Raw genomic sequence first — 14,531 nt, 5'->3', positions numbered from 1 at the left:
TCCAAGAGTCGTCTTATTATTATTTTGTCAGTATTGTGGTTGTTAATGTTATTACTATTATTATTGCTACTATTATTATCACAATTTGCTGTTGCTGCTACTACTGCTACTAGTATTACTAGTATTACTAAAACTACTACTACTACTACTCTACTTCTACTACTACTACTACTACTACTACTACTTGGCATTAAAGTTTTATTACACACCTGCCACTAATGACGCACTTTCTACTATATTTTTGCCAGAGAGAGAGAGAGAGAGAGAGAGAGAGAGAGAGAGAGAGAGAGAAGGAGAATGAGGGTACTCAGTATTCTCTCAGCACCCTTCCTCAGCCTCGTCGTCGTCTCGCTTCTCCTTGAGTCTCATCTACTAACTCACCCTCTTCCCTCCCCACTTCCCCCACTCACTTGTGTTTCCCTGCCTGGATCTCCTTCACCACCACCACCACCACCACCACCACCACCTGCAGAATACTAACGTGCTGCATCACCTTCTTTACGAGGCTAAACCAAACCCCGCCAAAGGTAGGAGCGTCCAGTCGAGTGTTTATGGTTCCCTGGTTTATTTAGTAATCCGTGTAAACATTAACGGGCGCCCATTCCTCCACCCATGTTGTAAATACCGCGTCCGCTCGGCTATGGCGCCCCGTACTTGTAAATGGCGTCATACATTGCACTTCGGTCCATCTCTCCCTCAGTACAGGTGTCCCACGCTTGTTACCTTCTCTGGAGTACTGCACTGGATTTTTTTTTTATGTTAGAAAGGAGGACTGGCCAAGGGCGAAAATATATATAAGGAAAAAAAGGCCCACTCAGTTCCCAATCTCCTTATAGAGCGGATTGAATTAGCCAAAGGACAGGGACAAATGTCTTGAAACCTCCCTCTTGAATGAAGTCAAGTCATTACGTACCGCTGTGTTTTAAGTCAAGTGTAAGTTGTAGCTATCGAAGAGAAGGATAATGAATAAAAGTATACATTTTTATCGGAGGTGTGTGTTAACGATGTAAAATAAAAGTGACGCAATATGAAGTGGAACAGGACGATGGAAAAAGAAAAAGGAGGAGGACAAATATACCTCAGAGAGAAAGAAGAGTCTGGAGGAGTGGGGGCGTGTAAGGGGCTCTCATATCGCAGAGTACGAAGCCTTTTCTAAGCAGCCCAATGAAAAGCGGAGGAGATAAGCGAGGTACAGACGCGCGGCTTGATACGATTTTTCTACGGTAAAGGCTCTCATTCAGGTGCGACGTAATCTTTCACCTTTCATCTTTAACACTTCCATCTAATGAATCTTTTCAAAAACCTCCTTTAATCTGCTCTCTAGAGTATCTATACTTAAGGAGGATTTTTTTTTTCCTTTAAGTATGACTAAATTTCTCTCATCTTTTTACTTTACTTTTTTCTTTCATCATGGATCTTAAAGAGCTGATCATGATTAACCGGGCTGACCTCTCTCTCTCTCTCTCGTTCTCGCTCTTACACGCACACGCACACACACACACACACACACACACACACACACACACACACAATGAAACCTTCCACATTTCTTCCAATCTTCCCAGTCGTATCTACTCCCCTTTTCCTCTTTTTTCTCATAACTCACCCACTCTCTCTCTCTCTCTCTCTCTCTCTCTCTCTCTAAGCTATAAATATTCCGTTCAAACAAGCATTCGCGGGCGATTACGCGAACGTTCTCCCTCCTGTCAGTCCAAGGCCGTACTTCCCACGCTCACCTCAGGCCGAGCGGGAGATGGAGGGAATAAATAGCGGAGAGAAGGAAGAACAGGTGGCAGGGAGGGTGACAGAGGGACGCAGAAAAGGAGAGAAGGGAATCAGGAGAAATTTCGATATGAAGAGAAGCGTAAATGTAACCTGAGAATCTGAGAACACACACACACACACACACACACACACACACACACACACACACACACACACACACACACACACGCGTTGATCGGACCTCACATAACCGTCTATCACTTGGTGTTACCCTGGCGGCACTAACTTCCAGGGTGACAATACGTTCACGCCCAGAGCCAACACACACGCACACACACACACGCACACACACACACACACACACACACACACACACACACACACACACACACACACACACACACACACACACACACACACACAAGTCCTTACGGTGTATTTGCTTTTCCGTCTGTCTGGATTTCTGGCTGGCTGTTTGTGTGTATGAACGCTTCCCTCTCTGTAAATTTGGTTGCATTTCTCACTATTGATCTATTTTAATTTTTTGTTGTTCGCCTTTTTCACCTCTATTTTTTTTTTTATCTATGATCGTTTGTCTGAAAATGACACACACACACACACACACACACACACACACACACACAGAGTGCATATGTCGGGTGTTCCAGCATGACTGGTTGTCTTTCATCTTGAAGGGGACGGAAGCAATTTCACGGCCGAACTTTCATTTTTCATTTCTTTGTGTCGTCTTTTTATATATTTCCCTCTACCGTTCTGAGTGGAAGTATAACTGTTATTGCCACTCCTGCAACACGGAGTTACCACACCTCTGTTCCCTTTCGTCAACATAAATTTATATTCCTCCCCTTGTGTACTGTGTGTGTGTGTCTTGTTAGACAGTAGTGCTTTGTCCGCTGCACCTGTTCCCGAGGCTGTTTGTCGGTGAGCCACAGCACCATGCCCTCCCAACACACCGGCACACACCACCACCGCTACCTGTACTCACCTCAGTGCTGCGGTGTGGTCAGGCTGCAATCATGTGACGCGTGCCGTTGTGCTTCACCTGTCGAGAGAAAACAGAATGGTACGTGAGTTTACTGAATTACTTTCTTCAACGTGATATTACAAGTACACAAAGACGACCTGTAATGAATGTTATATTTTGTATTATTTCTTCGTCTTTCCTTGGCGGGATGACTTTCTTTATTTTCATAGTTCTTCTTCCTCATCATAGTCTGATATTAAAAATATTTATGCATCTTTTACTTTCATCGCTCATCCTTGTATCCTCAACACTTTTATAGTCTATCTTTTTACTCCTAAACTTTTTCTCTCATTTCAGACTCTCTGGTTCCTACTTCCTCAAACTTTAATACTTCATTATGTGTTTAAAGTATTTTTGCGGATTCAAATAAGACCTCTTTTACTTGTCTTTTATATCAACTTCGCAACATTTTCCAACTCACGAACACTTTCAATATTTTCTGTCTTCTCATAACCAATTTCTATTTTGGCGAAAGACATAGCAACTCATTTTACAATAAGTTAATTTATTTTCATTCTTCTGTGGTTTATTTTTTTTCTCGAGTGTCTCCATTCCCGACGGTGGGAGAGCCGGCAACTGTGCGGCTCATTCTATTTTTCTTCCTCTACTCGGCTTTAACTTTTCAGAGGGGCGGCTATCAGGCGCTTCCAAAGTTTTACAAATTGATTTCACGTTTTGGGGAGCATTTGTGGCCTGGAAGCGCTGCGTGATTGATGGCTGGATGGCTGGATGGCTGGGTGGATGCGTGATGATAGATTGATGGCCAGATGTGAGGAGAGATTGATAGATAAAGAGATGAAGACAAAAAACACAGGTGTGGTATACAAAAATAAATGGATAAAAATCACCCCGGGAAATAGAATATATATGAAAGATAGAGAGAGAGAGAGAGAGAGAGAGAGAGAGAGAGAGAGAGAGAGAGAGAGAGAGAGAATAATAAAGAATGCGGTATCTTTTCTTCTAACTGTCTAACACAAAGGGGAGCGACAATTTTCTCGATCTAAAACACCTTGACCAATAAAAAAATGAAATACGTAGAGAGTGAAAAGAAACTAAAGAACTTCCCTTCCTCTTTCCTTTCCACAAGTTTGCCCGGACTCCTCTCCCTCCCCCCCCACTACCACCCAAACTCCATTACCTATAGATGCCTTACTTTTCAAACTCTTGCCCTTCCTTGCACGAATTCCCCAATCATTTCTCCTTTCTCCCCAAAACCTCCTCAATCTATATATAGGCCTCACTTCCCCACAGGTCTCCCCTTCCTTGCACAAAATCCCCAATCTCGTCTATCTTTTCTCTCCTCTCCTTTCCTTCCTCCTCGGCTGTATCCTTACACACCTCACCTTCTCCCTACCTTTAATTGGCACATCCATCTCCTCCATTACACTGTTGCCCCGCTGCCCCGCTGTCCCGCACACTATACCAATGGCTTCTGAAATCGCCTCGTACGTTTGTGAGCCTGACACACACTGACACCCAGCCCCAACCATCCTTCTTCCATCGAATTCCATCCTATCCCATACCACACTGGTCAACTTGTACCTTTTCTCTCTTCCTTTCCACCTACCTACATTCTCTCTCTCTCTCTCTCTCTCTCTCTCTCTCTCTCTCTCTCTCTCTCTCTCTCTCTCTCTCATCATCCCTTCCCATTCTCTCATAGTCCTCTCTAATCCCCTCTTTCATTCTGCTGGCTCTAACATTTCCCATTTTCCCCTCCCTCGCTTATTAAGGCTGAAATTACCACGGAATAATAAATCTGCATATAACAACAGGATGGCATCAATGTGACAACGTAATACCGCTTCCCATAGACTGTGTAAAAACATAGACGAATAAAAGAGGCGGTTTACATTTTAAAATGGTGGTAAAAATTTTCCATTTTGAGTTTATTCCCCCGTTATATTCTCTTCTTTTATTGGTATTTGGTGATATATTTCGGCAATGCTTTCTAGAAATTAGTGTAGAAATATGAGTATAACAAATAATATGGTTTAGTTATCAAAACGAACATTTCATTTGTTTTCGCACATCCACGTGTTGCATTATCTTTAATATTTTATAAATGAACATATCTAAAGAGTGATTCCAAAAACTCATCTGAAATCATCTTAACAAAAAAGAGCAAGAGATCTTTAACATACCAGCACATTATCTCATTTTATCCAATAGGTTCGTCATTTTTGCCTCAAGAATAAAAGAGACTCCCACATTCCCACAGACTGAAAACACTTTACCAAGAAATCAATTCAATGTTCTCCCCTGACAAGCGCACCCGAGCTTCTCCAGGTGAAGGAGCGGGAGAAATCTATTGGCAGGTATTTATGAAGGACGAGAGCCAAATGCAAGCGATATAAAAGTCAATGCAAGACCAGAAGCACACCATGAAGAAAGAACAAGTCGCTGCAGACATAAGACAGAAGAAAAAGCTACATGAAGCAAGATGGCCTATACGTTAGTAAAGATGAAGTCTCCTTGTTAATTCCTGTGAAGAGTTGGGCAAAAATTAGACATATGAACGACAACTGCTGCAAGGGAACTCAAACTATAGCAGGAGCATAATGTAATCGTATGAAGAATTGTAGTAGAAACATGATAGAATATTATAGTACCACTGCTTCTAGCTCAGTTTCCACATCATCATTCTTGCTCATACGGAGAACTGTTGACAAAGAAAGAGACAGAGAGAGAGAGAGAGGGAAGCTCATAAAGGGGGAAATCTTGTATCAACACATAATTTGGTCTCAGTGTAGAAAGTCCTAGCGTTTAATTATGTACTGCTAGCTAACGACGTCTGAATAATGTGAAGAGTCTTAGCGATGCACTAATAGTGCATCTCTAAAAGTCGAATTTTCATAACATTATATCTAACCCTAGAGTTTACTTGTGACTTAATACTGCCGACTGACATCTTAACCATTTCAGTACTGGGACACATTACTGTCTTGAGATTAGACCATTTTATTGACATTAGGAAGGGTCTATGGAGGGTCAGAAGATTAATGTCCAGAGTCCTCACTATTTTAATCCCCTACATGAGTTTCTGAAGCTATACAAAACCGTAAAATAATAACCAGAAGGAATATGGACACGCGTCATGGTACTGAAGGGGTTAATAATGTACGTAGTTTTAAAGGTACATTAACATTCTTAGGATTACCACGTCATTTCATCACAATCCATTACAATAAGTACAGTAATTTGGACTTAGTATAAACATTACTTGGTTACATAATACTCCCTAATGACAGCTCAGTAATGCAAACACAGCTACGGCAACAATAACATTTGCAAGAGCCCCGCGTCTTATTAACACAATGCAAGCCTTTCCCTTTGCTCTCCTACATCTTTTCCTTTAGATTAATGTTCATATTCTCAAACGCTTCAGGCCTTCATTACCACCACCTTCAAAGGCCGCGGTGATGACGAGCCGGGTTTTCATGGGTACTTCTTTTAACTGGGAATGCAGAGTTCTAATTAACCATTTCATCGACACTTTTCTCCTACAACATTTTTTTTTCACACTTTTGTATAAGTCTACTAAACAATTACTTAATATAGAAGAAGGAAAATTCTACTGTTAGTCTTTCCTTTTGGTTTGTTCACGTATATTACATCATAGGCAGAAATAATTAAAGGAGGAGAAAAGTATCAGAGGAACTCAAACATTTTATGATACTGAAACAAGAGAATATTCAACCAAAACGCATATAATTCCAACACTAAGGAGTATATTAGCAGAAAACAACACTGACTCATTAAACTCATAAACCTTATAATAATACTGAAAAATGAAGAAATTAAGCCAAAACATACTTAATACCAACACTAAGGAGTATATTAGCAGAAAAAAACACTGATTAATTAAACTCAAACACCTTATAATAGTGAAACAAGAGGAAATTCAACCAAAACACACGTAATATCAACAATAAGGAGTATATTAGCAGAAAACCACACTGATTCCTTCCTAATTGGCTACTGATGCCGCTTTGTTACTGCAGGGCCCCTTATTCACGTCCCCTCGCCAAGGTATCTAACTTACCTATACACGATAACTCTCACTGTGACTTTCTGAAGGACGGAAGGTGATACGTTACGCAAGGGAGAAATGCGTAACTGATGTCTTAAAGAGGTAAACCATTAGAACACAGCTGCTTGTCTCCTTTTTCTCTACTGTCTCTTCTCTTTAATCCTTATCCGCTTCATTCTTCTCTTCCTTGTTCTTGTTTTTTTTTTTTATATATCTTCATCTTGTCTTTCTCGTCTTCCTTGTCCTCTTCTTTCTGTTTCTTCGTCTCTTCTTCTTCTTCTCTTCTTTCTCGTTCTTTTGTTTTTATATCTTCATCTTGTCTTTCTCGTCTTTCTTGTCCTCTTCTTTGTTTCTTTGTCTCTTCTCCTTCTTCTTCTTTCTCCTCCTTCCACATCCTCGGCATCCTTATGTTTCTCATCACTAGTTAAAGGTTTTCCAATTCATAAATATTTACTAACCTTCCCTCCCTCTCCCCTCCTCCTCCTCGTCCTTCTCCTTCTTCTCCTCCTCCTCCTCCTCCTCCATTCCCTTCTTCCCATTCCTCTCTCCCTCATTACAAGTTAAAGCTTCTCCATCTACCTCATATTTACAAACTTCAATGCCTCACCATAAAGTTCCATCTCAATTTTGTCTCATCTTTTACCTCCATAGTTTTCTTCCTCCCTTCTTTCTTCTCCCCAAGCGTTTAATCTCTCTCTCCGTCTTTCCTCCAATCTCACCTTTGTTTTCCTCTCCCTTACTTCATTCTCTCTCTCTCATGTCAATATTCTCTTTCCAGTATTTTGTCTGTTATGCTGCTTTTCTTTATCTCTTCCCACTTCTTTTCACGATTTATCACGACTTTCCATCTCTCTCTCTCTCTCTCTCTCTCTCTCTCTCTCTCTCTCTCTCTCTCTCTCTCTCCCGTAATCAGAAACGCCTTCCCTTTTCACCACGACAAATTTCCAAACCTACAGAGACAATTAATCTAGTTTTCAAGACAGTTTCTCATTTTAATAAACTAGAAAATTTTGCCAATCTATCACTAGAATCATAAAAATACTCTTAAAAACACGAGTAGCTTCAACTAGAGCCTCTGGAAAGCAGTGATGGTGTGAGAGAAAAGCTTTCAGAATACAGGTCTGTCTCTCTCTCTCTCTCTCTCTCTCTCTCTCTCTCTCTCTCTCTCTCTCTCAAAGGGCCAAGGGTCAAACTAAAAACTGACCCGTCCGCGCCTCAAGAGCACAACAATATCGCCAGACAGACAGCCTCCTTTCACTCTTTCCGTATTCTTCTCAGAGCGCCTTTTACAATCTTTTTTTCTTTAAGCCTCGAGCCACAGTCTTTTAAATACGTGGAAAAGGAGAAGCACCAATAAATTCTCCCTCTCTCTCTCTCTCTCTCTCTCTCTCTCTCTCTCTCTCTCTGTGGCAATATATTCCGCGTGTATGTTTTTTCTTTACTTTCAGTTGTTGATTTAACTAGAAAGCGGTGTGTGTGTGTGTGTGTGTGTGTGTGTGTGTGTGTGTGTGTGTGTGTGTGTGTGTGTGTGTGTGTGTGTGTGTGTGTGTGTGTACGGTTACAATAGTACCATCTGAAGTAACAACAAAAGTAGTAGTAGTAGTAGTAGTAGTAGTAGTAGTAGTAGTAGTAGTAGTAGTAGTAGTAGTAGTAGTAGTAGTAGTAGTAGTAGTAGTAGTAGTAGTAGTAGTAGTAGTAGTAGTAGTAGTAGTAGAAGTAGCAGTAGAAGAAGAAGTAGTAGCAGCAGCATTAGTGTTAGGAGTAGCAGCAACATCAGCACTATTCCCAAAACATGTGGATTCAGAATATATCTCCACATTGTCTGTGTGTCTTACGAACCGAATAAATAGAACGAGGGCGAGGGAAGGCAACCGTTTCCGCTACAAATTTTACTTTCACACAAAACAAAGAAAAGAAACCGAGGCCACCACTTTCTTCACTCTTTGCCTTCCTGAAACTCACTCTCCCATCTTTAACTATTTCATATCATACTTTTTTCTCAACGTTTTATAAATAAGTATTAATAGATTATATATATATTTTTTTTATTTCTCTCTCTCTCTCTCTCTCTCTCTCTCTCTCTCTCTGTCTTAATCAATCAATCAATCAATTAATCCTACTCATTCTCCTCCTTCTTCTCCCCATTCTCCTCATGCCATTCTCCTCCTCCTCCTCCTCCTCCTCCTCCTCCTCCTCCTCCTCCTCCTCTCACAAATTTCAGTCTTTCAAAAGGAAGCTCTTCTGGACTTCAACTGAGATGAATGAAATATTTCCTCTTTCTTTCGTTTTGCATTGATGGACTGCTGGTATTTCCTGTCCGTTAGTTTCCTTCCATCAGTCCAAGCGACCACTATTTATATGAGATAGCCCAGGAACACACACACACACACACACACACACACACACACACACACACACACACACACACACACACACACACACAGACACAAATAAGCCTAAACGAAATGGGTCAATTAGGTGCTTTTCCATAATTTAGGACACCTCTCTCTCAATCTCTCTCTCTCTCTCTCTCTCTCTCTCTCTCTCTCTCTCTTAGGCAAACAGATACAGCCCTCGAGATGAAAATAAACACAGATAAGACCCGCTACATGTCGGCGCCAGTTACAACACTGTCTACACACAAACACCACCAGTTCAACTCCAAAGGCAGAGTGAAAGAACCAGTAAGAGCAACTAGTCACAGAAACCCCAAAAAATACGAACAAGCTGGAGTTTCCCTCTCAATAAAAAGGGAAAATAAAAAGGCACGTTGAGGAGGAGAAATGAGTAAGGACGCTGGTTAACTTTTCACTGGGACAAAAAAAAAAAAAAAAAGGAGACGTGGAAGTAAGACTATGCAAGTAAGTTTGGAGCGGTGGCAGAGAACCGAGGAGGAAAAGGAGAGAGGAATCTATGTAGTATGTTTCAAACGAGGGAAAGAAAAGAGGAATTCTGGTCTTAGGTTCGAAGGATAAAATGGGAAAGAGGATTTGGGTAATACGTACATTTGTAAAAGCAAGAATCTGTAGAAATAAATGTTAAGAAGGAGATTTAGCCCCTTCAGTAATGGGACACACTTTCACCTTGAGATTTGTGTACGATTAGACCATTTTATTGACATTAGGAACGGTCTATGGAGGTAAGAATATTAATGGCCACAGTTTACACTATTTTAATCCTCCACACGAGTTTCTGAAGCTGTATAAAATCACCAAATAGTAGGCAGAATGAATATGGAAACGCGTCATGGTACTGAAAGAGTTAAGTATTGCCTTCAACAAATGTGAAAGAAACGTGTAAGAAATTAAATGAAACGACGTTACAGATTAATAAGAGCAAAAATTCACGCAGTAAGAGCAGAATTCGTGGTAATGAAAGTAAAGTTAGAGAAAGATCAAAATATAAATTGAAATGCGAGGACGAAAATGTAAAAAATGTAAATAGAACACGTTATAAGCGAAACGCACTAAGAAATAAGGTTACAGGAGGAGGATCCGTGAAAATTAGTATAATATGGTAAAGGGATCAACCAGTAAGATCGTAAGAGTAGAGTCCGTGAGCCTAATTGAAAAGTGAGAAAGTGGAAGCAGGATTCACGTGGCAATAAGTTGGCAGAATCTTTGGGTATAAGCGTAAAGTAAGAAAACACGACACAAACTAGGATCCTACGAGCAGAATATGAGGAAGTAAAGTGTAGAGTAGAAGTAAAAACAACAGTTAGGCAAGAGATTGGTTATAGGCATTCATAACAAGGTATTTGATGAAAAGAACGGCCTCTGATCCGCACCTATTACCAGTTTATGCACACGTGGAGTCCTGAGACAGACACACACACACACACACACACACACACACACACACACACACGGAGCATCAGAAGCGCACTCCACACGCACACACTGCAGAATTATTAATGGCGACGGTGCCGAACGTTTAATTTACTGGATACTTTCATAAGATACTAAGCTGATTTCGGAATTGAGAAGTCTTAGTGAAGCGTAAGTCGAAGCTCTTTAACTTAAGAAGAGGATTTTGGTTGAGTGTCACAGAAGGAATGTTGTAGAAGTTAATATTTCCTCAGTTGGATCTACACGAAAGGAAGGGAATCTAATATGAGGAGTAAGAGGAATTAAGTCTGAGAAAGATTTTTTTTTTATACCCTCTCTCTCTCTCTCTCTCTCTCTCTCTCTCTCTCTCTCTCTCTCTCTCTCTCTCTCTCTCTCTCTCTGGGTAAAGAAAGATAAGGTAAGTTATTATTAAGTATTATTAATGAAAGTTGGCTGATCTAAAGTTTTTTTTTCAATATCATAGGAAAAGAAAAGGAGTGCTAAGAAAGACCAGGTTTTCGATTTTACTGTTGTCTCTGAAGGATGAACAGACTCTTGATCCAAAAGCAGGTTGTAGTAAAGCATCAACAAAAAAAAAAAAAAAAAAAAAATTACCTCAACATTTTCTACACTATAAAAAAAAAAAAAACACTACGTAGGCGTTCAAAAAGATGAGGAGGTTCTAATCTTTGAGCATTAAGTAAAGGACGAGTGGAGGCTTTTCATCTGAAGGAGAGGGTTATGGTAAAGTGTCACTAAAGATTACATGATAATCTTGAGAGCTCTTTCTATATTGTAATGAAAGAGACGACCAGAGTAACCATGAGAGTGAAGTAGATTCTTTATCCTACAGTACTCTTAATGAAGGACTAAGAGAGGCTAACCTGAAGGAGGAGGATATGATAATGTGGTAATCTGAAGAGCCCTTTGTGTATTACAATGAGAGAAACTACCCAAGAGTCCAGAGTGTTGAATGTCCGATCTTAGTACTCCTAATAGAGAAGAAAGGATATCTAGGACAAGAAGGTTATAATTAAGTATACTACATAAAACGTGCCTTTCTGAATTACTCTTTGCATTCAAGGGAAAGTGTACAGCATTTTTCTAGAAGTCACGTGACAAATACCATGAGAAAATGTGGAAAGGTGCAGAGATGGCGCGAGACACAGAGTACGAGAGAGACAGCTGATGAATAACTGAAAGCGGAATCTCACTCACCACAACTCCGCCGGAATAGAAAAGTGAAAAATGATGAATGGAATATAGGTGCAAATTTTCCTCGATCTGCATTTCGAGAGACTGACGAGCAATTCCACGCCAGACATCAAACTGGAGCTGAAAATAGCCAACAAAAGGCAGATTCTTCAAGCTTCACACAAAGACAAGTCATACTAATTGCGTGGAGTTCCCATAAACTGCAAAACGAGTGAAAAGACGTTCTCCGTAAAATGTCATAGTTAAAGTAGCGTCAACATTCAGCAAGGAAAATAAATAAAGTGAGTGTTCGTGCATGACTAGAAAAAATCCGTCTTCAAAGAGTAGTAATTGTATTTAATGACGAAGCTACACGCGCGGAATATTTGTTAGTCCTTTGTGTTCGTGTTTATTGCAAAAGATATCAAGGGGAAAAAGAACAATTCCAGCCACGTCCTACAAAATATATATATATCTCTCTCTCCTTCCTACGCACAAAAGAGAGAAAGAAAAAAAAAATCGCAAAAATAGACGAGGAGTGAAATGTTAAAATGTATTACAGGGAATGGCAAATGTACATGTTTTTTGTTGGATGAAATCTCACTGATGATGGTGATGATGATGATGATGACGATAATAATGATTGTGGTAGTAGTAGTAGTAGTAGTAGTAGTAGTAGTAGTAGTAGTAGTAGTAGTAGTAGTAGTAGTAGTAGTAGTAGTAGTAGTAGTAGTAGTAGTAGTAGTAGCAGCAGTTGTTGTTGATGTAGTTTTTCAATGCAGACATAAAACACATATAACATTAAATTATATATAATAATAATAAAAAAAATAAAGACTTAATCTATCAACCAAGAAAGAAAGGAGAAGGAAAAAAGCGGATAACGAGGTCTGGTGACAAACAGGTGTAGCTTAATGAATGGCTCCAGGCAATGATCCACCGGCATCCATCAACGAGCAGGGATAATCACGCCTCGTAACGCGCCCAAAAAGCAGCGATGACCCAATTTACCCCAATGATAAAGTAGGGGTCAGAAATGGGATCAAACTTGCTATCAGGAATGCCTGCAATAAGCCCTCTGATAAAGTGTAGCCATAAATGGGATCAGAGTTGCTCTCATGTACACAAGAGGCTTATGATAGAAATCGGATACTTTCACAGGAAGCTTAGAAAGAATCCAATATCATCGCATTACACAAGATGCTTTAGATCGAATCAGATATCATCACACGAGGCTTACCTTGGAATCAAAGACTGTTACATCCACTACATGTTTGAAGTGGTGTCAGATCTCTTGTCGAAAGGGAAAAGCATCACTCGTGTACACATAATTCGCAATAACAAATGCACAGATCACAACACCACCACACAATGAGAGTACCAGCACAAAACGATAGAAAAAAAAATCATCAGTGGGTTACGTGAACAGTATTACCAGTTATTACATACGGATTACTGGGCAGGGTAGCGCATATTAACAGCATTTGCACCGAACGATGAATGGTCAGATCGATGAGAACATGAATAGTGAAGTAATAAATGCGAATGAATCCTGCAAATCAAATCACCTTGTCACCGTGTAGGGATTAAGAACACCTACGCTAGAGAATGAAGGAAAACATGACTGAGAGCACAAACGAGATAGAGATTGCGAAATGAATGAGGACATGTGTAGGATTATAAACAAAGGAATAGAAAGTCATGGAGAATAAACACATGAACGAAGACACTAATAGAAATACACATAAACAATTAAGAAAATGAATTGTTGAAATTAAACTGTGTTGCAAATGTCAAGCGCAGACACAGACAATATTGAATAAACTTATAAATAAAGATATGAAAATTAAGAACCAAACGAAAACAACAACCCTTCCAAAGTTACTAAGTGGGTGAATGAAGTCATGAATATATAAACAAGATATAAAACCCTTCAATAGTGGGACGCATTTTTATCTTGAGATTTGTGTACGATTAGACCATTTTATTTACATTAGGAAGGGTCTATGGAGGTCAGAAGACTAATGGCCAGAGTCTTTACTATTTAAATTCCCTACATAAGTTTCTGAAGCTGTATAAAATTGCCAAATAGTAAGCAGAATGAAAGATCAAACACACCATGAATGAATATTAAAACAAAAGAGATAAATTGGGAAACAACATCCAAGACGCTATGAATACCTACATACGTGAATGAATATAGGAATAGAACAAGTGAACAACACCGAGGACATCACGATAATATGAACCGATTAAAAAGAAATAAAAAAAAGCAAACAATACCACTGAGAAACATTGAAATAAAACACATGAAACTAATAAACAAGAGATACAAACTTATACAAACTCAAGTAAACCACACAAACTCAAACAACAAGACCAAAAGCACACCACGAACACACAAAACCATACCAACAAAATATCACACAATAATATGCAAACAAACAGATAAACACCCAAACCACACAAATAAACGAAGACACAAACCTTACAAACACTTACACACTCAAAACCACACCACGAATACCCAAAAACACACAAATAACCACCACCACACATTGACACACAAACAAGACCACCTTATAAGCAAGATCAAAGGGACACAACGAATATCCAAACCCAAACACATGAATACGTTGACCGGCGAATAAACACGACTAATTCCTGCAAACTGAGCAGCGGCACACCAAACACGAGCCAGACGATCCAC

The 14,531-nt window shown here is 39.8% G+C and overlaps 1 pseudogene; it reads right to left on the bottom strand.

Moving 5' to 3' along the window:
* Positions 1-14,531, bottom strand: part of LOC123515684 — a 164,559-nt pseudogene that overhangs the window by 94,932 nt on the left and 55,096 nt on the right.

This window comes from Portunus trituberculatus, chromosome 39 (assembly GCF_017591435.1).
Source record: "Portunus trituberculatus isolate SZX2019 chromosome 39, ASM1759143v1, whole genome shotgun sequence".
Taxonomy (NCBI): Eukaryota; Metazoa; Arthropoda; class Malacostraca; order Decapoda; family Portunidae; genus Portunus; species Portunus trituberculatus.
This window is presented reverse-complemented; position numbering and strand designations above follow the sequence as displayed.